We start from the raw sequence: 24573 nt of genomic DNA on the forward strand, positions 1-24573 counted from the left end.
ACAAACATTATAAACACTAGTTACACTGTTAAGGCATAGCGATGATGAACATGGAGGCAAAGAAAAAGGAGAGAATTTGTTTTTGTTTGTTGTTTGTTTTGTCTTGTTATTTTTGAGCAACAGTCTCCCTATGTAAAGCAGAGTACCCTTGAAGATAATTATCTTCCTTCATACTCTCTAATGCCGACATTACATGAGTGGATTATTTTTTTTTTTTTATATTTTTATTACATATTTTCCTCAATTACATTTCCAATACTATCCCAAAAGTCCCCCATAGCGCCCCCCACTTCCCTACCCACCCATTCCCATTCTTTTGGCCCTGGCATTCCCCTATAATGGGGCATATAATGTTTGCAAGTCCAATGGGCCTCTCTTTCCATTGATGGCCGACTAGGCCATCTTTCGATACATCCTTGGTTTTTTTTACTCCCATACTCTGGAGGAGGAGATTGCAATTGTTACAAAAAACTAAGGCTAGGGAAGAGTCATCCACAATGAGGCAAGACAGGGGAGGGCCCTCGGAGCCGATAAAAAGTCAAACCCAGAGCCTCTTAGGTGGGTCCCCAATTTGGGGAATCTCTATTCAAGTGGGTGTGAATTGTTTGTTCTTATAAAAGTTTTCCCAGCCCAGTGTTTCTCCGTCTCCTTCACGCTTCTGGTTGTTCTCAGAGCTGTGTGTGAGCTCGTGCCTGTAACGGCACACAGGTCTGTAACTGCCCTTAGGCTGTGTAACTGCCAGCAGCTGGGATTCTAACTGTTACTTTGTGTCCAGAAGTCTGTGGCTCTCTGGCTTTTTCACTTGGCTGGCTGCAGTTTCATGGCTCTGACCTCAGATCTCTAGCTGTCTCACTGTCAGAGTACCTTACTTCCCAGTTGCCTCTCCTCTGTCTTTTCTGACTGAGCCTTTTTAAGAACTACACTTTTTTTTTTGTCTGACCCTTTGCTCCTGACCTAATGACCTCGGTGTTATCCTAGATGACCACTTCTCACCCAAGATCCCATAACATTTCGAAGCTGGATGAGATGGTAAGAACCTGGAGAGATGGCTTGGGTCATGAAGGATGCCAGTTCCGGGGAAGGCTTAGCTGGTGTTTTCTAGAGTAGCCAGTTTCTTACGATTGATGGGTGAGAGGCTGGAGATGAAAATGAGACTGGGCAGTGGTTCAAGAACAGGAAGAGCGAGTGTGGAATTGGCGAGCTGGGAGGAAATGACAGGAGATTTTTGTTGGTAAGCAGAGGATGAGGTCCAAGTTCATGCAGAAGTTTTTTTTTTTGTTGTTGTTTGTTTTCTGTTTTTTGTTTTTTATTAGAAATTTTCTTTATTTACATTTCAAATGTTATCCCCTCCATGTTTTTTATTAGAAATTTTCTTTATTTACATTTCAAATGTTATCCCCTTTCCTGGTTTCCCCTCCATGTTTTTTATTAGAAATTTTCTTTATTTACATTTCAAATGTTATCCCCTTTCCTGGTTTCCTCTCCAAACCCTCCATTCCCTCCCTCCTTGTTGTGGATAGCCCTGGGATTAAATTATATTTAATGTTCTGTTCTCCTCTGAGTGGCTACAAACTTGGAATGAGTCAGCACTCAGGTGATTCCCTGTAAACCTTCTTCCCACCTTAATTTGTAAAATAAAAGAGATCTGATGATTGGGCAGATAAAAGGGAAGGTGGTGTGGAAGGTGGGGAGAGAAGGAGGAGAAAATGGAAGAGGGAGAGGACACAGGAGGAGGAAGAAGAAGAAAAGCAGAACAGAAGAAGCACATGGCCTGGAGAAACCACAAGTTCTAAGGGGTCTCACAGATGTGGAAGATGGTAGTGTAGCGGTAATCTGCCCAATCTAGGTGCACAGCATGTATTTATATTAAATGAGTTGTGTTTTCATTGCTGGGGCATATTTGGGATGGAGAGAATTACCGCAACACCTCCTACCCCTGCTCACCATCCCACCCACTCCTGCTTCCTGACCCTGGCATTCCCCTACATTGGGGCATAGAGCCTTCACAGGACCAAGGACTTCTCCTCCCATTCATTGATGACTGACAAGACCATATGTGGCTGGAGCCATGGGTCCTTCCATATGTAGTCTTTGGTTGGTGATTTAGTCCCTGGGAGCTCTGGGGATACTGGTTAATTCATACTGTTGTTCCTCCTATGGGGCTGCAAACCCCTTCAGCTCCTTGGGTCCTTTCTCTAGTTCCTCCACTGTGGATCCTGTGCTCAGTCCAATGGTTGATTGAGAGCATCCATCTGTGTATTTGTCAGGCATTGGTGGAGCCCCTCAGGAGACAGCTATATCAGGCTCCTTTCAGCAAGCTCTTGTTGGCATCCACAGTGGTGTCTGGGTTTGGTGACTGTTGTATGGGATGGATCCCCAGGTGGGACAGTCTCTGGATGACCTTTCCTTCAGGGTCTGCTCCAAACTTTACCTCTGTATCTCCTCCCATGGGTATTTTGATCCCCCTTCTAAGAAAGACTGAAGTATCCACACTTTGGTCTTTCTTCTTCTTCTTCTTCTTCTTCTTCTTCTTCTTCTTCTTCTTCTTCTTCTTCTTCTTCTTCTTCTTCTTCTTCTTCTTCTTCTTCTTCTTCTTCTTCTTCTTCTTCTTCCTCCTCCTCCTCCTCCTCCTCCTCCTCCTCCTCCTCCTCCTCTTCTTCTTCTTTCGTTTTTTTGGTTTTTCGAGACAGGGTTTCTCTGCATAGCTCTGGCTGTCCTGGAACTCACTTTGTAGACCAGGCTGGCCTCGAACTCAGAAATCCGCCTGCCTCTGCCTCCCGAGTGCTGGGATTAAAGGCATGTGCCACCACGCCCGGCGGTCTTCCTTCTTCTTGAGCTTCATGTGGTCTGTGAATTGTATCTTGGGTATTCCGAGCGTCTGGGCTAATATTCACTTATCAGTGAGTGCATATCATGTGTGTTCTTTTGTGATTGGGTTACCTCACTCATGATGATATACTCCAGACCTAAGAATTTCATGAATTCATTGTTTTTAGTAGTTGAATAGTATTCCATTGTGTAAATGTACCACATTTTCTGTAACCATTCCTCTGTTGAGGGACATCTGAGTTTTCCCCAGCTTCTGGCTATTATAAATAAGGCTGTTATGAACATAGTAGATAGAGCATGTGTCCTTATTACATGTTGGAGCATCTTCTGGGTATATGCCCAGGAGTGGTATTGCTGGGTCCTCTGGTAGTACTATGTCCAATTTTCTGAGGAACTGCCAGACTGATTTCCAGAGTGGTTGTACCAGCTTGCAATCCCACCAGCACTGGAGGAGTGTTCCTCTTTCTCCACATCCTCACCAGCATCTGCTGTCACCTGAGTTTTTGATCTTAGCCTTTCTAACTGGTGTGCGATGGAATCTCAGGGTTGTTTTGTTGAACATTTCTTTAGGTGCTTTTCAGCCATTTGGTATTCCTCAGAATTCTTTAACTCTGTACCCCATTTTTAATAGGGTTATTTGGTTCTCTGGAGTCTAACTTCTTGAGTTCTTTGAATATATTGGATATCAGCCCTCTATCAGATGTAGGGTTGGTAAAGATCTTTCCCCAATCTGTTGGTTGCCCTTTTGTCCTACTGACAGTGTCCTTCGCCTTACAGAAGCTTTGCAATTTTATGAGGTCCCATTTGTCAATTCTTGATCTTAGAGCATAAGCCATTGGTGCTCTGTTCAGGAAATTTTCCCTTGTGCCCATGTCCTTGAGGCTCTTCCCTATTTTCTTTTCTATTAATTTCAGTGTCTTTGGTTTTATGTGGAGTTCCTTGATCCAATTGGACTTGAGCTTTGTACAAGGAGATAAGAATGGATTGATTTGCATTCTTCTACATGCTAACTGCCAGTTGAACCAGCACCATTTGTTGAAAATGCTGTCTTTTTCCACAGGATGGTTTTAGCTCCTTTGTCACAGATCAAGTGACCATAGGTGTGTGGGCTCATTTCTGGGTCTTCAATTCTTTTCCGGTTCATGCAGAAGATGATCAGACTTGGTCTCCAACCCCTTTTTCATCCTCTGTATTCTGTTGTCCATGAGGTGGACAGCATTTTACACACACCCACAACTAGGATGTTCTTTTCACTGCAGTTTCAGAATCTGTGAAACCACAGATGTGCAGTCGCACATCTAAGTCTTGAAACCAGTCTGAAGGACCTCTTCCTCCCTCTCTCCTTTAAAATCCTTTTGGTTCTTTGTAATAGTCTCATACCATAACTCGGGCTAGCTTAGAGTTCTTCCTACCTCAGTTTCTTAAGCACTGGCATCGCAGCTGTAAGCCTGGCTAAATCCTTAGTTATTTTCTCTTTAGACATTTTGGCCATGGCTATGCAAAACTAACTAACACTGAGGGAAAAAAGAAACTACCAAAGTTATTAATAAGAATTGAAGTCATCAGATATGTGGGTGAACCAAAGATGTGTACCCAACCATTGGCTATTGGCCAGCAAAGGATCCAAGTCAGATTAGCTTGAGGGGACATTTTCTTCCTCTTTTGTGTATGTAGTGAATGTGTGAGGCGTGTGTGTGTGTGTGTGTATGTCTGTCTGTCTGTCTCTAGGTGTGGACATTCCTATGGAAGTCAGGAATGGATGGTAGATGTCTTCCTCAATCACTCTCCACCTTATTTTTTGAGGCAGCCCTCTCACCGAACCTGGAGTTCCCTCATTGGAGAGATTGGCTGATCTCTAAATCATGGGTATCCTGTCTCCATCCTCCCATCTCTGGAAGAGTATTTTGCCATCTCTGGCTTTCTTATGAGTGCTGGGCACCTGAACTCAGGTCCACATTACTCACTTGACTAAGCTACCTCCCATGCCTCTGGAGAGGTGTTTTTAAAAGGAGTTATTTTCGTTTTATGTGTATGAATGTTTTGCCTGCAAGTATGAATGTGTACTATGTATGTGCCTGGTGTCCAAGGAAGCCAGGAGAGATTATTAGATCTCCTGGAACTGGAGTTAGTAGGTGGTTGTGAGCTACCATATGGGTGCTGGGATTAGAACCTGGGTTCTCTAGAAGAGCAGCTACTGCTCTTAACTGCTGAGCCATCTCTCCAGCCCCCTGAAGAGACATTCTCCAATGACTGAGCATGGCTGGAGGCTTGGGAGAAGTTAGGTGACAGAATTGGACAGATCACAGAGTATGCAGGAGACCTGAGTGGGAACCATGGGAGATAGCACAGACCAGGAGTTCAAGTTTAAGATGGGCTGTGATGTCTTGTTTAGGGAGAGGCTGTGGGTAGGGAGAGGATGCATGGGCCCATTCTTCTTGGTAGTAAACCATGTGGGCAGAGAGATGAACATAACATCTCAAGTCCTGACTTCTTCCCCCTCAGGTTCCCTGCTTGCTAAGATGAGCTCCAGAACCCCGTGGAAACAAATTTGATGATCACTGATGAAATGAAGTGAGTTCAGTTCTGGAGTCTAGATGACCTGGGTTCCAATCTTACTAATCCTCTCCTAGCTGTGGCTCTTGAGAAGGATCAGACCCTGAGGAGCAACACTCTGCATACTAGCATGAAGAAAGAAGCACACACACACCATGTCGTAGTTCTGTACCCACGCCAAGAATAATTCTCACTATTGTGCTAGTGATGGGTTCAGAAATCAAAGTGACACAAGGTCTCATGCACATTCCAAGGGCATCAATCTAGTCAGGAGGCCTAAGAAGTGATGCTGTAGCTAAGATCTATGGACTGAAAGGAGACAGGCAGGCAAAGGGTGGCAATAAGAGCATCCTAGGAAGAAGTGAAAAAGCAAAGCCCTGTGGTGGGGGAGCATGGACCCCATACCCCCAGGAACCAAGGCAAGAGCACAGGTGTGGGTCAGTGGAGAGAGTGAGAGAGAACAAAATTACCTGCCACTGTCAGAGCTTTTTCCATAAAAGCAATGGGAAGTCAGAGTTCTATCAGGAGCACGATTTGGGAAGCTTGTACTTTGGGTTGCTGGATAAAGGAGGGACTATGGTTAAAGGAGGAGGTTCATGTTACAGCAGTGAGACCATTTGGTTTGTTCTTGTGTTCATCTAGAGAAGGGATGCAATAGGTTTGGAATAGGGTGGAGGAGATGGAGCCAAAAACAGAAGGTGGGAATGAGAGAGGTTAAGTACTTGGTAAAGATTTGCTTGGAGGAGGAGAAAGAGTGGGGGGAAGGTGAGGGAGAGGGAAGCAAAGACAGAGGGGAAAGGAGAAGGAGGGAGGGAGAGGGAAAGGAAGTCACAGTGAATTGTCCCTTTTAAGTTGTCCTTTGAGGTCAAACTCTATTTTTGGAAGGTCTAATTGGTCATTCTAGGTTTCTTGACCAGTCTCAGGTCATGGGCGATGATTTCTTTAAACCAAGCATGAACACCTTACCCACTCTTGGTGCCTGCCACAAGGAAAGTGTGTGCCCTGGATCTGGCTGTGAGGACCCATGAGTGGGGTAGCAATATGAGGTTACAATACAGGACACGAGCACCACATACAGGGACTAGCTCTGGAGGGATGTTATGGTTTGTGTCCCCAGAGGCCCATGTGTAAGGCTTGGTCCTTAACCTGTGGCACTATTGGGAGGGGGTGGGGCCTTTGAGAAATGGAGCCTAAATGGAAGCAAACTCATTAGCTCATGCCTTTCAGGGGATATTGGGGCCTCAGCGTTCCTGCTTTCCAGCTACCATGAGGCTAACAGGTCTACCTCACCACATGCTCTCCCAGGCATGAGAGAACTTCTCCTTGGGCTCTAAACCAACTGTACCAGAAACCAGGGGTTGAACCCTCTGAGCCGTGAGTCAAGATGAACCTTTTCTCCCTGTAGGTTGATTTTCTCAGGTATTTTAGCATAGGATCAGGAAAGCTGACTAACAAGAAACAATCATTGGAGGGTGATTCTTCTAATGGAACATAAGAATATGGAAGCATAAATGGAGGTGGGAGAACGGTATGAACATTACGATCATTATGGGCTTTGGAGGCTAGTCTAAACTGTCAACTTGATGTATAGTCACCTAGTAGATGGGCCTTTGGACATGCCTGTGGAGGTTATCTTGATTAGGTTAAGGTGGGAAGGTGCCGCAGACTCTCTTGGTCCCTTGTCTGTGTGGAACGGGTCTCTGGTCACAGTTGGGCAAGGAGTTGGTGGGAATTGACAGACAGACCCGACACAGGAAGTGTGGATCTGAATGTAATTTGTCAAATCAAGCATCAAACTCTTTATACAGAAGAAAATAGGGAAGTTGGGTGACACACTGGCAAGGTACAAAGAGGTTACTGGATTCTTACACAAAACAGAGGAATGGAAACGCGGAAGAACTGGCAGGAACCAACTGGGGTAAAATTCAATGTTAACAACTGGGATCCAAAACAGCTCCACCTAAGGTCCACTTAATCTTAGAAGCCAGGGACAAGGGCTTCGTGCCCTTGCCATAGTATCTATTCTAGTCTATTGAATAGTCCATCTTCCCCCTAGGCCATTGTAAATACTTGTGTATGGGTATAACTCAGCTATCTATAGTTCTAAGTATCTACTCTGGTTCCTCTTTAGGTCACAAGCTTCCTTCTTCCTAGATAATGATAAATTTCTGTGTAGGGCAGTGACTTAGCTGTCCATGCCCAGGGTCGGATCAAGGACTGCCTAGTATCTAACTTAGCTATATGCCAAAATATCAATCCTTAGGAGCACTTGTAATAAAGCAATATTAAGGGAAAGCACACAGATCCGTTTACCAACTAAAGCAAGGACATTGGACCATTCTTTATACAGGATGCCACAATTCCAGGAGACTAAGTTTCTGTGAACTTTTCACCTCGGGACCTGTCGGGAGGACCCTGGGCATGGATAGCTAAGTCACTTCCCTACACAGAAATTTACCATTATCTAGGAAGAAGGAAGCTTGTGACCTAAAGAGGTACCAGAGTAGATACTTAGAACTATAGATAGCTGAGTTATGCCCATACACAAGTATTTACAATGGCCTAGGGGGAAGATGGACTACTCAATAGACTAGAGTAGGAACTATGGCAAGGGCACGAAGCCCTTGTCCCAAGCTTCTAAGATTAAGTGGATTTTAGGTGGAGCTGTTTTGGATCCCAGTTGTTAACATTGAATTTTAACCTTGCAAAAACCAGGTTTTTGGGGCCTGTCACGCTTGTCACTACTGAAGTGCATGTAGCAGGAAGACCTGTCTGTCCACTGTGGGGGGCAACATCCCCTGGGCTGGGGTCCCTTGACTGTATAAAATGGAGAAAGCAAACCGAGAACAAGCTTGTATCATTCCCTGATTCTTGATCATAAAAGCTATGTGACTGGCTGCACTAAGTTCCTGTTACCAGAACTCCTCTGCCACAATAGGCCTCAGACTGTGAACCAGAAGAAACCCATCCTAGCTTCAGTTGTTTTTGTCAGGGTCTTTTGTCACAGCATCAGGAAGAGAAACTAAGACATAGAAGTTCCCACAAGCCAAGGGAAGGACTGGTTCAGAAAAAGGCTAAGCCTCAAAAGTTGAGCACTTCTGAGATGCCAGGCAAAAGCAGACTAAAATTTCCAGCTCTCTTGTTCTTTTTTTTTTTTTTTTTTTTGAGACAGGGTTTCTCTGTATAGCCCTGGCTGTCCTGGAACTCACTCTGTAGACCAGGCTGGCCTCGAACTCAGAAATCCGCCTGCCTCTGCCTCCCGAGTGCTGGGATTAAAGGCGTGCACCACCACGCCCAACTCTCTTGTTCTTCTGATGAGAAATGCTTGTATTGGAGTTCCACTGTAATGAGCAGAGCTGCTTATTGTATCAGATAGCTATTTCTGAGTAAGAAAAAAATCCTCCATGATGAAGTGACTTAAACCCACTAGGATGATTTCTTTTGAGTCTATTTATTACTTGCTTGGGGTATTCTGTTGACACGGGGCAGGTTTTGATGATCTTGCCTGAACTTATTGAGGTTAATGGGCAGACTGTCTGGGGCTTAACTGGTCCAGGATGGTCCAGTTAGTCTCTGTTCCATAGGGCTGGCCTTTCAGAATCCAGGCAGAAGGAACAGATCATATGAGGACTCTGAAGTGATCATAGAAGGACTCTGGTTGTGTGAGAGATCCCTGTGGCTGGAATAGTGTGTGGGAGAGGAAAGTGGGGTCAGTCATAGAGGGGGAGTGAGGGATGGGGTGATATTAGGAGCCCCTTATAGAGCATCAAACTCTGCTGTTGAGTTTCTTTCCATGTATGCCCTCGTAGCTCCACTTGGCTTCTGGTCCTTCTCTTGGTTCTATTGGCAGGCATGGAAGGTGGGGTGTGGGGGAGCTTTTGTTCTCACTCTGCCTGCCTGAGAATCCCGAATTTTAGGAGAGGGGGAATGAGGTCTGTTTATTTTTATTATATAAAATTACCTATGCTTTATGATCATTATGATCTATTATAGGAATGGAAATGTCTCATATTTGGCAGATCATATCACACATTTCAGTAACTTTTTATAAAATATTCTTAGGGGTCCTAAGTGACTCCTCACTGTCCAAGGAGAGCTTTTTTTAGAGTTCAAGAGAAAAAAAGCTTCCAGTTAGGTGACTTGATTCCTAACATCAGGTATGTATGTATGTATGTATTTATGTATATCCTAAAAGTAGAAATGAAAGTATCCAGGGACAAAAGGAGGGGAGCATCTTAAAAAGCTCTAGTATCCTCTGCTTGTAGCAGGGAAGTCCTAGATCATGGTCTGTGTTGAGCCAGAGAGGTGACAGTGCACCCTGACAAGTGCTCCCACACAGGGCCTTTGCCTCTTTTAGTTTATTTTATATGCTTGTGCATGTTTAGTGTGTGTGTGTACATATGTGGATACAAGTAAACATTCGTGTGTGTGTGTGTGTGAGACAGAGGTGTACTTTGGGTAGCTTCCTCAATCACGTCCTCCACCCCCACTGGATTTTGAGGTGGTGATTTCTCACTGAACCCAGAGTTCACTGGTGCCTTGGTGGCTGGCCTGTGATGCCCCAAGGTTCTGCCTGTCTCTAGCCTCCCTTCCTTCTCTCCCCACTCTCAGCATTAGGGCTCCAGATATGACCTACCATGCCTGCCTTGTATGTGGCTGCTGCAGATAAGAACTCAGGTTCCCATGTCTGCAGTGGCAGGCACGTTACCAACCAGGCCTTACACCTGACATCTCTGTATTTACTATAGTGGGTCACCAGGGCAGTTTGGGGGCCAGGTCCCCAAGATGCAAGTTTAATGTGGTTATGGGGAAATCTCAGAACATGAGTTTCCTCTCAGGAGGTACCTCTGTGGGTGGCTGGGAGGCCCAGGAGGCCCAATGTGGAACTCAGCCTGAAACCCATAGGCCTTAACTTGAAGCTGTAACTCCAAGACCATTTTTTTTTCTTCCTCTGTAGAAAAACCCTGTGGCGTTGGGTGTGGGTGGGGTCAGCTGGTCAGAATTCAGACCCTGTCTCAATAGTTTCTGCAACTGTGGGCAATATACCTGCTTTTAGAAATGCAGAAGAAAAAAAATCAATACTTCGACTCTCACAACCAATCATGCCACAGAAGTGGCGATTCTGTCCTCAGCATGTCTGCATGGGTCTCTAAACAGGGCGGCAGAGTCTGGGGCAAGGGAGGCTCGTAAAAATGACCGATGCAGATATTAATGATTTAATCTCTTAACGTGCTGTGGCTGCCGCAGAGAATCCCATTCGTCAGTGCTCAGGACCCTCAGAGGAGCCGCACAAGGGGCTGGTGCAGGAGATGGCAGGAACGAAGATGAATCACAGAGCGCAATATTGATTTGCCCCGCCTGCAGCCGCCTCTGTTTGGAAATATGGAAAGCAAATTAATGAATAAATGAGCTGGCTTGGTGAACCGTGCCCCGCTGGGAGCCCTGGTATTTAAGCTGTATACACTAAGCAGTTTCTAGGCAGGGGTTGGAAGCATGGGTGGGGGAATGTGTGCAGCAATGATCTGCCATGGTAGAGCCTGGGGACATTGCAGTCAACTCCCTGTCCTCCTTTTTGGAGGATCACGGGTGTGTGTTGCTGCCCTAGCTGGCCTTCAGTTCCTTCCTCAGAGGAAAGGGCTGAGCAGAAGGATTCAGTTGGATAGTGTATATCCAGAAGACTGTGTGTGTGTGGGTGTGTGTGTGGTGTTTTGCATGCACATAAGTGGGCCATTGCCCACACAGTTGGAGGCTAGGGGAGGACATGTTTTCCTCTGCCCCAATTCCCTTGAGACAAGACCTCTTACTGGACTAGGAGCTCACTGATCTGGTTAGCCAGTGAGCTCTCAGTCTCTGCACAGGAGTTATGGGCACCACATCCACACACAGCTTGCCCTTCCTTCCTTCCTTCCTTCCTTCCTTCCTTCCTTCCTTCCCTTCCTTCCTTCCTTCCTTCCCTTCCTTCCTTCCTTCCTTTCCTTCCTTCCTTCCCTTCCTTCCTTCCCTTCCTTCCTTCCTTCCTTCCCTTCCCTTCCTTCCTTCCTTCCTTCCTTCCTTCCTTCCTCCCTCCCTCCCTCCCTTCTTCCCTCCTTCCTCTCTCCTGTCTTTATTCATTGTTTGCTTTTATTTGTGAGATTAGCATGCATGTGCATCATCTCACCCTTCCCTTCCCTCCTTACAGAGGCTCCCTTCTGCTCCTCTTTGCTCTCTTTCAAATTCATGGCCTTCCCCACACCCCATTAATTGTTATATGCTAGAAGTACTTTTTAAATGCTGGGTAATACTGGGAAATATTGAACTTCAAATTTCCTTCTATCAGGCTGGAAGGATAGTACCCATCTGATTGTGTTAAGGCAACCTTTGTCAGACATTCAGGGCTTTAGGTGGTGCGCAGTGTCAAAAAGTGATAGTCTTAAAAAGTTTAAAATAACTATTTCACACTTAGCCACTTAGCCTGTTTTTCTCGACTGCTTCCGGAGTGCCCATTACTGTTGTTGGTGCTCCATCATCGAGCTGTGGACAGAGCAAGGACCCCTCTCTCTCAGAACATCTTCCCTTTTGTCTACAGGGCCTCAAGCGCTGGCAGAAGGCACCATTGTTTCTTCAGGGGGCTCTGGGTCCTTGCAGTAGTCAGTGGCCAGGGCTGGGGTGTGGCTCAGTGGTAGAGCACTTGTTGCTTGCAGAGGAGGCCACAGTTTCCTGCATACTGAAAAAAAATCCTTGGCTTTGCTTGTGGGGGTGTGTCTGTGGGTTTACCGCATCTATCTGTTCTACTGATCTGTGTGTCTGTCCCTCTATCTGTGCCACGTTGTCTTGATACTGTGTCTCTACGGTAAGCTTCAAAAGCATGTGGCATGATTTGTCCCTGCAGGTTTTGTTGTTGTTGTTGTTGTTTTTGTTTGTTTGTTTTCATTTCTGCAAACATACTTCGTCGCTGGGTTTTGATAGGGATTGCTTTCCTGTGCATTCATGTGGGGAGGATAGACATATGTACTGGGTCATGTCTTCTCACCCATGAACATGGCAGGCCTCTCCATTTCTTAAGATAGTCCTTGATTTCGCTCATGTTGCTTAGTTCTGAGCTTAGAAGCCCTGGGGTATTTTGCTAGATTTATTCCCAAGTGTTTCATTTTTAAAAAAGTAATTGAATATAGTATTTAAAGTTCAGTTTAGATCTGTTCACTATTAATAGACAAGGATGCAGTTGACCTTTGTGTGTAGATCTCATATCCTGACATCTTGCTGGACTCGCTAGTTCTGGGAGTGTTTATGCACGTGTGTGTGTGTGTGTGTGTGTGCGCGCGCGTGCGCGCACATGAGCATTCTCAGGTGGATCTCTGTGTGTATATGTGCAGTTTCAATTAGGGTTTCTACACTTATACTCATGGAGTCTGCAAGGAGAAAGGATTGCATTTCCCCCCTTCCAGTTTGAACAGGTGGGTATCTGGAGTTTATTATTGTTATTGCTTCAGAATCCCTACATGTGAATGCCAGATGGGATAGTTTAGCGGCAAATGGCAATGGAGGCAAGCTGGAAGAGGCTGCAGCTGCTAGCCTGAGCAGGAACATGGGTTTACATCTTCGTGTGTTAAAGGTGGTCCTGGCGTGGTTTCCTGCTATTTAAGTGTGGATTAGTTAAATATTTAGACACCTTCTAGGCCAGGCAAACCCACTGTGGACTGTGCTGGCTTTGTGTCACTGTCATGGGAGCGGTTCCTTTGCTGGAGTCTCCAGCAAGTGGTGCCCAAGGGATGCGGTGCAAGCAGAGTTTGGAGTTTGCGGCAGATTTCCAGGACTGACAAGGAGGCTCACAGGATGCAGGTCACGCTGCATCTGGAAGATCATCTCTGGGCTTGGTGTATCTCAAAATCATCAGGCAAAGTGGCCCTGTCTCAGGTGGGTGGGCTGGCTGTGTGGCTGTTGAAGGGGGTGGGCGTAAGGTCAAGCCTGCACAGTAGGTGAGAGGTGGGGAGTTCACAGGCAGTCTTGGGGTGATGTGGGTGAAAGCAGGAGGTTCTCAGGTAGGAATGAGAGCTGGAACAGTCCATTCTTTTCCTTCCTCCTCTCCTCACCACTTCCCCTCCCTTCATGTTGGGCATGTGTAATCATGTCCCACTGTGCCTGATGAGGGTGTATGTCCCACTGACCTAGTGGCCCCAGGTTTGTTGGCCTCTCTATGCCATACAGGGCCCAAGGAGTCCCTCAGGTGCTTCTTCTGATGAGCTTAGCTTTTAGAACCTCAAGTCTGAGAAGTGGGGTACAGCTGGAGCAGGTATGCCTGCCAAGGCAAACTCTTGGTGTGTGGAGGCCTTAGCAGGAGCAGCAGCTGGGACTGGATCCAGGAAGAATGAACCCACAAGTTCCCAAGTCTGTCTGCCTCTCACTCATGATCTGACTGGTGGTACGGGAGAGCGGAGAGGGGCTGAGATGCTATGTCTTAGGAGGCAGAACCAGAGATGGATCTAGGTCTTGCCCCACCCAAGCCAGGCTTGGCTCACATAGAGGAGGGTGGGTTTTCTGACATGTATGGCTCTGCTCACCACTCTGTCCACTCTTGTTCACATGCGTACATGTGTACGTGCATGAGTGTAGGGGCCAGAAGTCGACATTATCTTCCTCCGCCACTCTCCACCTTATGTTTTGAGACAATGTCTCATTGAACCTTGAGATTCCCGATTTGACTAGGCCAGATGGCCCCAATGACCTCCCTGCTCCCCTGGGTCTGTCTTCCCAGCACCAGGTTATAGGTGCATGCCATCATGGGCAGCTTTTTAGATGGGCTCTGGAGATCTAAACTCAGGGTGCTTAAGCCAGCTCTCCAGTCCCTCTTCTTCTTCTCCCTTCATTCTGCACTCTAAGGGGGATGACTGAGTGAAGAGCAGGAGCTGAAATAGAAAATGGCTCTAGGGAGGGTCTATTAACCAAGACTTCCCAGATCCCAAGGAGAGATGCCCACCACCCTGACCCATCTCCAGAACAAAGCCGTGATTCAGACCAGCCCTTCCCTACTGGATCCTCCACTTATATGTCGCAAGGCACTTGAGTTGTTTCACTTAGAGGTCTGCTTACGCATTAAGAGGCCGGTATGAATACAGAGAGCTTACTCACTGTGTGGGTGCAGGAAGGCTATTTTTAAAGTTTCTTATTAGCATATATTATTTATACGTAATAGTGGGTTTAGTGGTGACATTTTACATAATCAGCCAGCCCCTGGGTACTATAAACACACACACACACACACACACACACATTTATACTGTATTTTTAAAATGATTTATTTTCTATATATGAGTACACTGTAGCTGTCTTCAGACACACCAGATGAAGGCATTGGATCCCATTACAGATGGTTGTGAGCCACCATGTGGGTGCTGGGAATTGAACCAGGTCTTCTAGAAGAGTGGCGAGGATTCCTAACTTCTAAGGAATCTCTCCAGTGCCCCCACTCATTTCTACTTATTTGTGCGTGTGTGCGTGCGTGCATGTGTGTGTGTGTGTGTGTGTGCACGCACGTGTGTGTAGTGAGCCAATCACTTTCACTAGGGTTGCTTACAGGAACATGAATGAGGGGTTATTTACTGAGGAGTACAGGCCCCTTAACATTGGTTACAGCACTGGAAAAATTACCCCTCCTCCCTCAGCAGGGCCCATAGATCCTCAGGGAGGGGGTAGGACCTTGTGAGAAGCCCCAGAGGGGCAGTTTACAGGGAAGTTTGTTTAGCCCCCCAGCTTTGTTAACTGTGACTTGCTCAGGTAGCTGGATAAATCATGCTGGGAATGATTGGGGAGGTAGGAATTCTGTGGGCATAAGCTGCCAAGATCTCCTCTAGGTGCACAGGAGACTCAGCTGGGCCAGCCAGACTCTCCCCATATAGAGAGGGTCCTAGCAATACCTCAGACCTGGCTCATAGCCTTGGCTGGAAAGACACCCACAACTTTAAGATCCAGGGCTTAGAGGAGTTGGCACAGCCCCAGAACCTGCCATCTCTCCTCAGAAGTGGCCAGCGGCACAGAAGCACTCTGCAGATGAATTGCTGCCTCCCAGGATTTTCTGCAGCCTGGGTGGCAAGTAAGTGGACAGTTGGGCCTCCATTGTGGTGTCTGGCTGGCTTTAGCATCTCCCGCTAGCACAGCTAATTGCTGGCCAGCAAGTGACATTAATGGCCTTTTCATTCTGTCCCTTTCTTCTGCCTGGGCATCTGCACATGCAATTATGGAAAGACAATTTAATGCTGACCAAATTAATTGCATTTGCCAAATGGGCTTGAAACAGTCTACAGGCACTTCTCCCTGTCAGCACAGTGGGGTTTGGTAGGCAGAGAATGAATACGAGTGACTGTCGGCACACTGCCCCTGGCACTGGGTCAGCTGTTTGTTTTGGATTGGTCACGTTGGAGAGCTTGCTGTGCAGTTGACAGTTGTGGCGGGGCTGGGAAGAGACCTCTGCTTCCTCACTTGCCTACCACTTGCTCCCTGCTTCATCTCGAATAGTGTCAGCTGTGTACTGCTCAGCACCTGCCATGGTCCAGGCATGTGGCAGGACATGCTATTTTTAATCTTCGTATTATGTAAAGGAAAGGCCAGTCTTCCCATTTCACCATGGGGAAACTGAGGCACAGAACTATTCACTCAGCTGAAATTTGTGTCTGTCCATAGCTTCCCACCCAGGCTGTGTCTCTGGAGGTGAAATGGGGGATCCTTGGATTGTGCCTTGGGCCTGGGAGTGAAGGATGTTCTGCCAGCTAATGTCTTGGGTGTTATAGCTCTCCTGGGTTCATAGCCTGGTGTATCTGAGTTAGCTCTGAAAAACTAGGCTACCTCTCTGTGCCTCTGTTGCCTAATCTGTAACATGGATATAGTTATACTTCCCTTCTCAAAAGCAGCCCTAACGGTGGTGGTGGGCACTGGTGTTGGGATGCTTGGCCATTGCTTGGTCAGGATGACACTGAGTAGACACCAAGCTTGTCGTAAGAAGGCTGTACATAGGATAGATGCCAAGAATGGAGACTGGGAAATTGGCTGAGGACTGGGGTGAATTGGGCAGTTGCCAAGAAAGCATCTGTGTTCTGTCCTTCAGTCACAGCTTGCTGTGGATACTTGGTATCCCCAATGATAGTGTTCTGAATGCAGACCAGAGAGATAGGTGCTGAGACCAAATGCCTGGCTGGAAACTGCAAAGGGGTGAAGGGCTGGTTTTAACTCACAGCTTCAAGAGTATTCAGCATCCTGGAGGGCAGCACTTCATGATGTACCTGTAACAGGGAACGTCTGAGACAAGATGCTGCCTCAAAAGTCACACTGGTTGTGGCTGGTGTTCTCCAACCTGACGCTGCCTTTCCTAAAATAACATCCATCCACAGGCTCAGGTGCCACCAGATTCTTGGTCTCATGTCCTGGAGATTTGATCCAGTGTATCTGAGTGGGCCCTGACTCACCTGGTGCTTCTGACCCCATGTTAACTCCTCCTGTCTTTTCCTTAGGGTGATTCTGGAAAGTGCTCAGTCCACCCTAGTATCTTCACCTGAGCATTCTACTTTGTTGACTGGATCCGGCTCATCAAGGTACTCAGTGGGCTTTCAGATGGGGATGGTGGTGGTGGTGTCAGTGCCTGCTCACCTAGGTTTCCTCGCCTGGTCTCAGAGGGCTTCTGGCTTGCCCCAGGCCTGCAGCATCCTCACACTGCATACACTTGGTTTCTGCTGCCCGCTATCTTCAAGGCTTCATAGGAGATCTCAGGATGACCACTGAGTCCCTAGACAAGTCTCAGTTCAGCTTCCTTCTCCGAGTTTCAGTTTCTAATCTTCACCATCGCTATGTTTTCCTCACCATGCCCCTCTGTTGCTATTTCCCAAACCAAGCCTAGGAGAAACTTCAGCCAAATGAAAGCTCCCTCCTCCCACAACTTTGCCTACACTACCCTCATGGGCTCTTCTTTGCCTTGCTCTTCCCAGACCTCCCTTTGGGTTAGCCCTCAGTCCCTGTGCCATAGGGAATGGAGCACTTCATGGAGAGTCTTAACTGTGGGCCCTTGGGGAAAAACTAGAGAGATGGGGATGTTGGGGAGTGGGGTATCAACTGTAGAGGGTATAATTTCTGTCCTGAAGACTCATCCTACTATGGAGAGTTGTCAGAGCCTTTAGAGATGGTGACCTCTCAATCTGACCTCCAAGTGTAGGGAATGGCACATGAGAGATTCTGACCTGTCTCCAAGAGCCTTGAACACCCAGGGGCCAAATGAGAGCCTGAAGCCTGTGAGACAGTACATAATTTAATGGGGGAGAGCTCTAGTGCTCCTAAAACAGAAGAATTCAGATAGGATACAGTTGGATATTAAGCATCCAGAGTTTAATGAGAGTAAGCAAGGAAGATATTTACAAAACAAGATGACTTTACAGTACTCACTCGCAGGTTTTTGGTTCCCGTTAGTCCTACCCTGTTCTTTCCCTAGAGGGACTCTTATAGGCAGGAAAGGTGCTTCTCTTGGAAGCCCACCTTATAATGAATTCACTCTAAGTAGACATACCACATGCACAGGGGTTTGTATGGCCCAAATTTGAGGGGTTAGGAGAGGAGAAGATATCTATCAGCTCAGTAATGTAGTGGATCTGCCACTTAGCATGCTCAGCAGTGGGCTCGCTCATTCAGGACGATGTCCCGGTCCTGTGGCCAAAACTCCAATGTTTTCTGTGTTAAAAGAAGACATTTTAACCTGAGTGAGATCCATATACTCCTTATATGCTGCAGGTATGAAATCTTAAGTCATATTTCCTCTTTTAGGTCTCATCTCTGCTTAGTTTGGCCTTGTATTTACCCATAGTATTCAGTTACTGTATTTTCTAAATAAGGCAGGCATGAAAATAGTGCCACTCTAACCCAGCTTGGTCTCCTTCAGGGCCAAGGAAGTCCTTCAGGCAGAATGAGGAAGATACATAGATGAACTATCTGGATAAGGAAAAGAGGAAGAACATTTGAGACAAATGAATAGCTGGCATGAAGTTTCCTCTTCTCCAGAACTAAGGGCTGCCACCTGTTCAGAGAACAAGTTTACTCTGGCTGGAAGTACAACACCTGGTCCCCTTTCCTTTAGGACCTGTCCTGGAAGACATGTCTGCAGAGCTGAGTGAGGCTCCCTGCCCTGGCTGCTGTCCTGGCTTGCAGGATCTGGGAACACATACCCAGAAACAACTCCCCATCCATGTGCCCTGCCTTTCCTCACATGCTTCCCAGAGAGCACATACTTCAAGAAAACCAAAGAAAGAAAAAATTGCCCTAAGAGTTCCGGAATTGACCTCTGGCTACAAAGAGCACTGTGACTGGCTTACAAAGTTATACGATTCTCTGACGAAACTCTTTGTGACCCAGAGCAACTACTTAAGAGTCTGTTACAAGGTGCACAGTGTATTCTCTCTGTGAGCTTACATCTGTGGGCTCCACAAAGGGCATGTGTGCCAAAAGTCTGGGTACGTGGTAGTTCCCAGTGACTGAATCTTCGCCCATTGGAGAAGTAAGGAACAGAGGAAAAGTCAGGCAAATGGTCTATGAGCTGGCTAGGTTTGTGTGCCCATCATCCTCTTGGCTGAAAGGCCAAAGGAATGAGGGACATGTCCCAAGAAGTATGGCTGGAGCCATGCCACAAAGTCATACAGCCTCTTGGTGCACTGCTCTGTGCATCTTCAAGACTCAGTCAGCATTACATTGACTGATTCACTTGGTTTGTCCCCACCAAGACTCCCTAACACAGTGAAAGTGAGCACATGCCTTCCCTAGACTGGCTTCATTATGGACTGGAGGCTTGACTTAGTAATCACCTACAGCCCAAATCTGCTCTGTTCTTGTTTACCATGGCAGGACTTGTGGGACTCACTTGATGGTCATGATTGTAGATCGTGATGCACAATGCAGTGATTGGCTCACAACAGCTCAGCCTTCTTGCCACATGGGAACTTCCTTCAATATGACTTGGTGCTCAACCACATTGTGGGACAACAGACGCCAGGCCTTTTCCCAAAGCACAGACTTGTCAGTCTCTCAGCCATCTTTTGGTCTTCAATAAGGAAATACCAATGGTACCTGGCTGTCTTGGAGGCTGACTGCAGCTGCCCCATGTTTCCCTACTCTAAACTCAGACCATTGTCAAGTCAAGAGCGCAGATCAGAACCTTGTCTTCTACCATGAGCCAGTACTGAAGTCAATATCCTGTCAGCAGTGTGGCCACAGAGATTAGCCCCCAGCTGTCAGCCAAAGGTGTAACTCTGCTCATTCCAGGAGCATCCCTTGACTACATGCCACCCAGGAAACCTGCAAGCTCCTCCCAGAGTAGGGTCTTGCAAAGAGCCTACTGGCTGCCAGCCCCAGGGTCATCATCAGGGCTTCAAATCTAATATTTGTGATCTTTCCATCTGGGTCAAAGGGAAGTACCATGTATCCCTCTATGGGAGCTTAAGAGGGGAGGAGATGACATCATATGGGGCTGGAGTAAGGAGGCTGTGGAGACAATCACAAATGACAGAGCTGCTGAAGCCTGGGTCAGACAAGGGGAGGAGGATGAGATGGCTCTGGGATTCACTTTGCCCTACTGGGCACACCTTGTGGCTCCATCTTGTCCCCAGGAGTAGATTTAAAAGGCAGCATCCTACATTTTCTCTTTGGTATAAGCTGGGCTTCCACTGGGGACAGGCTCTCTCCTCTTCATGGCCCTGCACCCTCCAAGTCTGCTCTACAGGGAAAGTGTTGGCCCTGTTCCTGCTAGTTCAAGGCCCCTGCCCCTAGCCAGCGCATGCATCCCTTTTTCCTTATCTTGGTGACTAGAATTTCCCCTCAGACTGTCTTCCTTCTGGCTTTACCTTGCTTGATGCTTTTCTCTCCCCTTCCCTCTTCTCTCTTTCATTGTCCCACTTCCCTGGGGCTCCCCCTTTTCTCGTTGTCACTCTTCCTCCTCCTATACAACTCATCAGGGACACTGGTGGTATGGAAGAGGGGACTAGCTGGTAAACACTCTGAACTCTGTGGGACACTCATCTCTGTGTGAGTGTTCAGTCATACACATAGAACCTAGAGGGTTGGTCCTTCTTAAGGTGGGAGCCATGCGGACCATATCTCTCTCCAGAACTTGATGCTTGGGTCACAGTGAACTGAAGGAGGGTGGGGCTATTAACTTAAACCTTGCTGTTAGAGGAGGGAGAATAGGAGCTTGTGTCATGTTTCTTGTTGGTGTGTGGTGGTTGACAGTCATTTGGGCACACTGCCTTAAAAGTTCTAAACTGTGTTCCTCCTGTGGTTCTCAGTCCGTACCAGGTAGAGACCAGATCCAATGTTTAACAAGTAGATATGGGAGTCTGTTCTTCAGTACTTGAACGAAGATGAAAAGTGCAGTCAGTGATTGTGACAGAGACCAGACTAATGTCAGCGCCAACCTAGCTCCACTGTATCATGGCTCACCCCCTTCTGAATCCTTGTATCTCATACCAAACCCTCCTCCCTCCTTCACAGACTCTGGTCACGACTGCTGACTGTTTCTGGCTCAAGTTTCCCAGACAAGGGGGGATGCTGTGGGACAGCTTAAAGGTTCACATTCTATAAATGAATGCAGTCTGCCAATGGCAGGATACATTTAAAAAGCAAAGGTAATACAACACAGAAGTAAATCTTGGCAAGGCCAACTGGGTTTCCTGTGGGACTCAGTTTTTATTTATATTTTGGTAGTCCCTCCCCCAGGGTGTGTGCATCTTTTCTTTGGGGTAAGGAAGCAACAACATAAACTGCGAAACAGGTGAAGAATCAACCCCCATACTCACTTCTACCTCCTCTTCAGTTGATTTTTGATTGTGGATGTACCCCAGGGCTGGTTACTGCTCCTGAAAGGATCAGGTGATAGCAGGCAAACTGTCCCCTGTTCAGCCTGTCCGTGTTCCTTTCTTTTTCAACAACTTCTTGCAGTTTTCTAGATGAGATAGTGGTAGGAAGGGCAGGTTCACTCCTCCTCCTCCTCCTCCTCATGGGGAGAGGGAGATTAGCCCCAGCAGGTATTGTGTATGAATGGATTTTTGCAAGTTTCCATATTTGCTGATAGAGGTACCTATTATTGAATTGATGGTAGATTATATTGTAAGTAGCCACGATATCATTATGCCTTTTCTTCCCTACAGATTCTATAATTTCTTGAATCTTGTAGACAAAGTAATAACATAATTAACATTGTGTCCACAGTCTTGGTGACTAGGATTTTCTGGAGGTTCATGGTGAGGCTTCACCACAGTGAGACAGTCATAGGTATCTCATTGGTGTCTTGTGTTTGATGGTCACCTGGACCTAGGCTCTATAATCCATAGGTATGAAATAAAATTTTCTGAGATTTTTGGTAGGTTTCATAGACTCATATATTTGTGGCTGTGACCAGCAGGTGCAGATCTGAAGAGGTTGAAGTCTTGTATGGTGTGGGCCCAGTGGCCATAGTGTAAACCAGTGTGACTATGGGATCTACATGTCTATGGTAAGTTCCTGATGGTCTCCATCATCTCTAGTGCTAAGTAAGAAAATGTGCCAGTGACAATGTCTAGCCAGAGGTGACTTTTATGGCCACCAGGACTTCACGGAGTCTATTGTTTCTGTCTACACTAAAGAGCACACTGTTGCTTTCGTGCCATATGGGCAATGTTTCTTTCATGGAGGTTCTGAACTGCAGGTGCCACTGTCTCTCCCCTCTACATACAGCCACATGCCTCTATGAGGTTGACCATGTCTCCCCCTGCCACAAATTCCATGATCAAATCTGTCATTTTTTGACTTGTCAAATGGCTGGAAGATTTCACAGTGTTAGGGGTTAGGACTGCTCTCTCTTAATACTTGAAGGCCTTGTCCAAGATCTTCACAGCTACTCTGGTATTGGTGGGTACATGGAATGCTGCTTAACCTTTGAAAATAAGCAGCAGACCAGGGTCATTAAGACATAATACATTTTGAGGATGTCCTCATCAAAGGGGCTGTTTCGAAGCTCTTCCATTATCTTTGCTACCGTTACAGATGGAAAATGGTACCACTATAAAATGCTTTTAAAAAATTAGAGCAAATCTAAGAGGGAAGTTTATGGCCACAAATTTCCACCTCTTAAAATCCCAGATTCCTCAAACAACCTAATGATACTTTTCAAGTTTGTAGACAAACAAGAGCAACTGAAACCCCAAAGTGGCTGATGACAAAGCATAAGGAAGATGAGAGCTGGGGTTGAGTAGGCACCAAAGTGACAAAGAACCAAAGAAACAGTTTATTTGAAATGATCAAGAAAACTGACACCTCTACACTTGATCTTAGCCAAAAGGCCGAGAAGCGATGAAAACTGACACCTCTTGCTTAGCTCAACTAACAATGAAAGGTACTAATAAAGACAATTGTTATTGAAATAAATAAAAATCCAGAGGACAATTGGGTAAACTTATATTACAGAGAGATGACTATCCTGAAAGAAGGATATTTTAAAACACTTCATGACAACAATATACAGAACACAATTGAAATAGAAATAAGAAATAATCTAACAAAGGATGGCTAGAGGCCATCGATGCACTGATGAACTCCTCTGTTCACCACTGAAGAAGAAGGCCCAGTGCTCCATCAAATAGAAATGGAAGGAATGCTGCTAAACTGAAGACAGCATTGCTGTTGTCCCAAAGCCTTAGACACAAGGCAAAGTGTAAGCCAGTTTCCTGGATGAACAAACACGTGAAAACCCATAATGAGAGTACCAAGTTCAGCAGCACATTGAAAAGCTAATGCTTCATGATCAAGGGGAATTCAGCAAGGAATGCTAGAAAGTCCACACAAACTCATGTCCAGGCAGGTTAAAAGGAAAACCCCTGTGCTCAGCCACCAAGAGCAGGATGCTGTCATTTTCTGGCACGTAGATGGACATTGGCTTATTTGTACTATGGCATGGATGGGTGGATGATGGAGCCTTAATGTAAAGAGAATTTTAGCCACATGTTGGAATCTGATAAAAATTCACAGGGTGGGGTTGGGGGGAGGGGAAATGATAAAATTTGACATATGTGGGAGTGTCACAAAGTACCTCATTTTTTATAGCTAGTAACATGTTTCACCACAGACTAGATGAAACTGAAAAATTACAGTGAAGGAAAATAAACACACTTGCACAAAGCCCAAAGCAAAAGGAATAAGGGCATGAATAAAAACAAAACAGAAACAAAAAGCACCAAGACCCAAAGCAACAAAGTAGGAAACTCAGTACACACAAAAAACGTCCCACAGATCTGGGAAATATAAGGTTTTCAAAGACAAAGTTGGAACCCAATGGCTATCAACACAAACATGAGCTTCAGATAAATCTAAGCTTAAGCCAGTGTCTGTCACTTTTTTTTGTGATGTCACAAAAGAATGAACCAATAGTAGCAGGGAGCAACCCAATGTGGTTTCATTGACCCCCAAGGATAGAATTAGTTATTTTCCTCCTGCCTGTGACCAAACTTGGTAAGAAGCAACTTAGAGGGTGGCTTTGCCTCAGGCTTTCAGAGAACAGGAAAGGGATTGTTTGGGGAAGAGCTGGTGGTTTGGAGAGAGATATTTGAGGCATTATGGGTTTTTTTGGGAAGCCTTGATTCTCTCCATTGATTTGATTCTAACAGGTTCTGCCTCCCATGCTTTTACTGGCTCTCAGCACTACCCGATAGAGGCCAAGCATTCGATCACATGATAGGCTGTTATTTTCACATTCAACCCTTAAGGAGGACATCTGCACCTTTAATAATTGCAGCATAGGCAATGGAGACAGACAAAATCTGTGTTTTGCCCTGTGGAATGCAAGAGGGGATCAGCTCACTGGAGAGTGTGGTGTTGTGTAGGCTGCCTCAATGACTTTCACTAAAATTTCTTGGAAACTTAGGCTTGTACAGACTTCATCTTTATACTTGTGAAATACTTTTTTTTCCTTATAATTCTCTCATACAATATACCCTGACTAGTTTCTTCTGTACACCTAGCCCCTATCACCTCTCTCCCCCAGATTCACTTCCATTTTCCTTCAGAAAAGAGCAGGCCTCCCAGGGATATCAACCAAAACACAGCAAAACATGACACGGTAAGACTGGGCACAAATCCCCAGGGCTGGGCAAGGCAACTTGGTAGGAGGGAAACAGTCCTATGAGGTAAAAAGCACTTCCCCCTTTTCCCTGTTAGGAGTCCCAT

General features: G+C 46.2%; 1 long non-coding RNA gene across 1 annotated transcript; it reads left to right on the plus strand.

Moving 5' to 3' along the window:
* Window positions 1-774: 774 nt before the first annotated feature.
* On the plus strand, window positions 775-24351 carry LOC110298638 (uncharacterized). Its single transcript, XR_002378390.2, has 4 exons — window positions 775-1029; window positions 5332-5400; window positions 16860-16940; window positions 18272-24351. It is a non-coding gene; the product is annotated as an uncharacterized LOC110298638 (long non-coding RNA).
* The last annotated feature ends 222 nt before the right edge of the window (window positions 24352-24573 follow it).

The sequence above is a fragment of the Mus caroli genome, unplaced genomic scaffold (genome assembly GCF_978045245.1).
Source record: "Mus caroli unplaced genomic scaffold, Mus_caroli_1 scaffold_8, whole genome shotgun sequence".
Classification (NCBI taxonomy): Eukaryota; Metazoa; Chordata; class Mammalia; order Rodentia; family Muridae; genus Mus; species Mus caroli.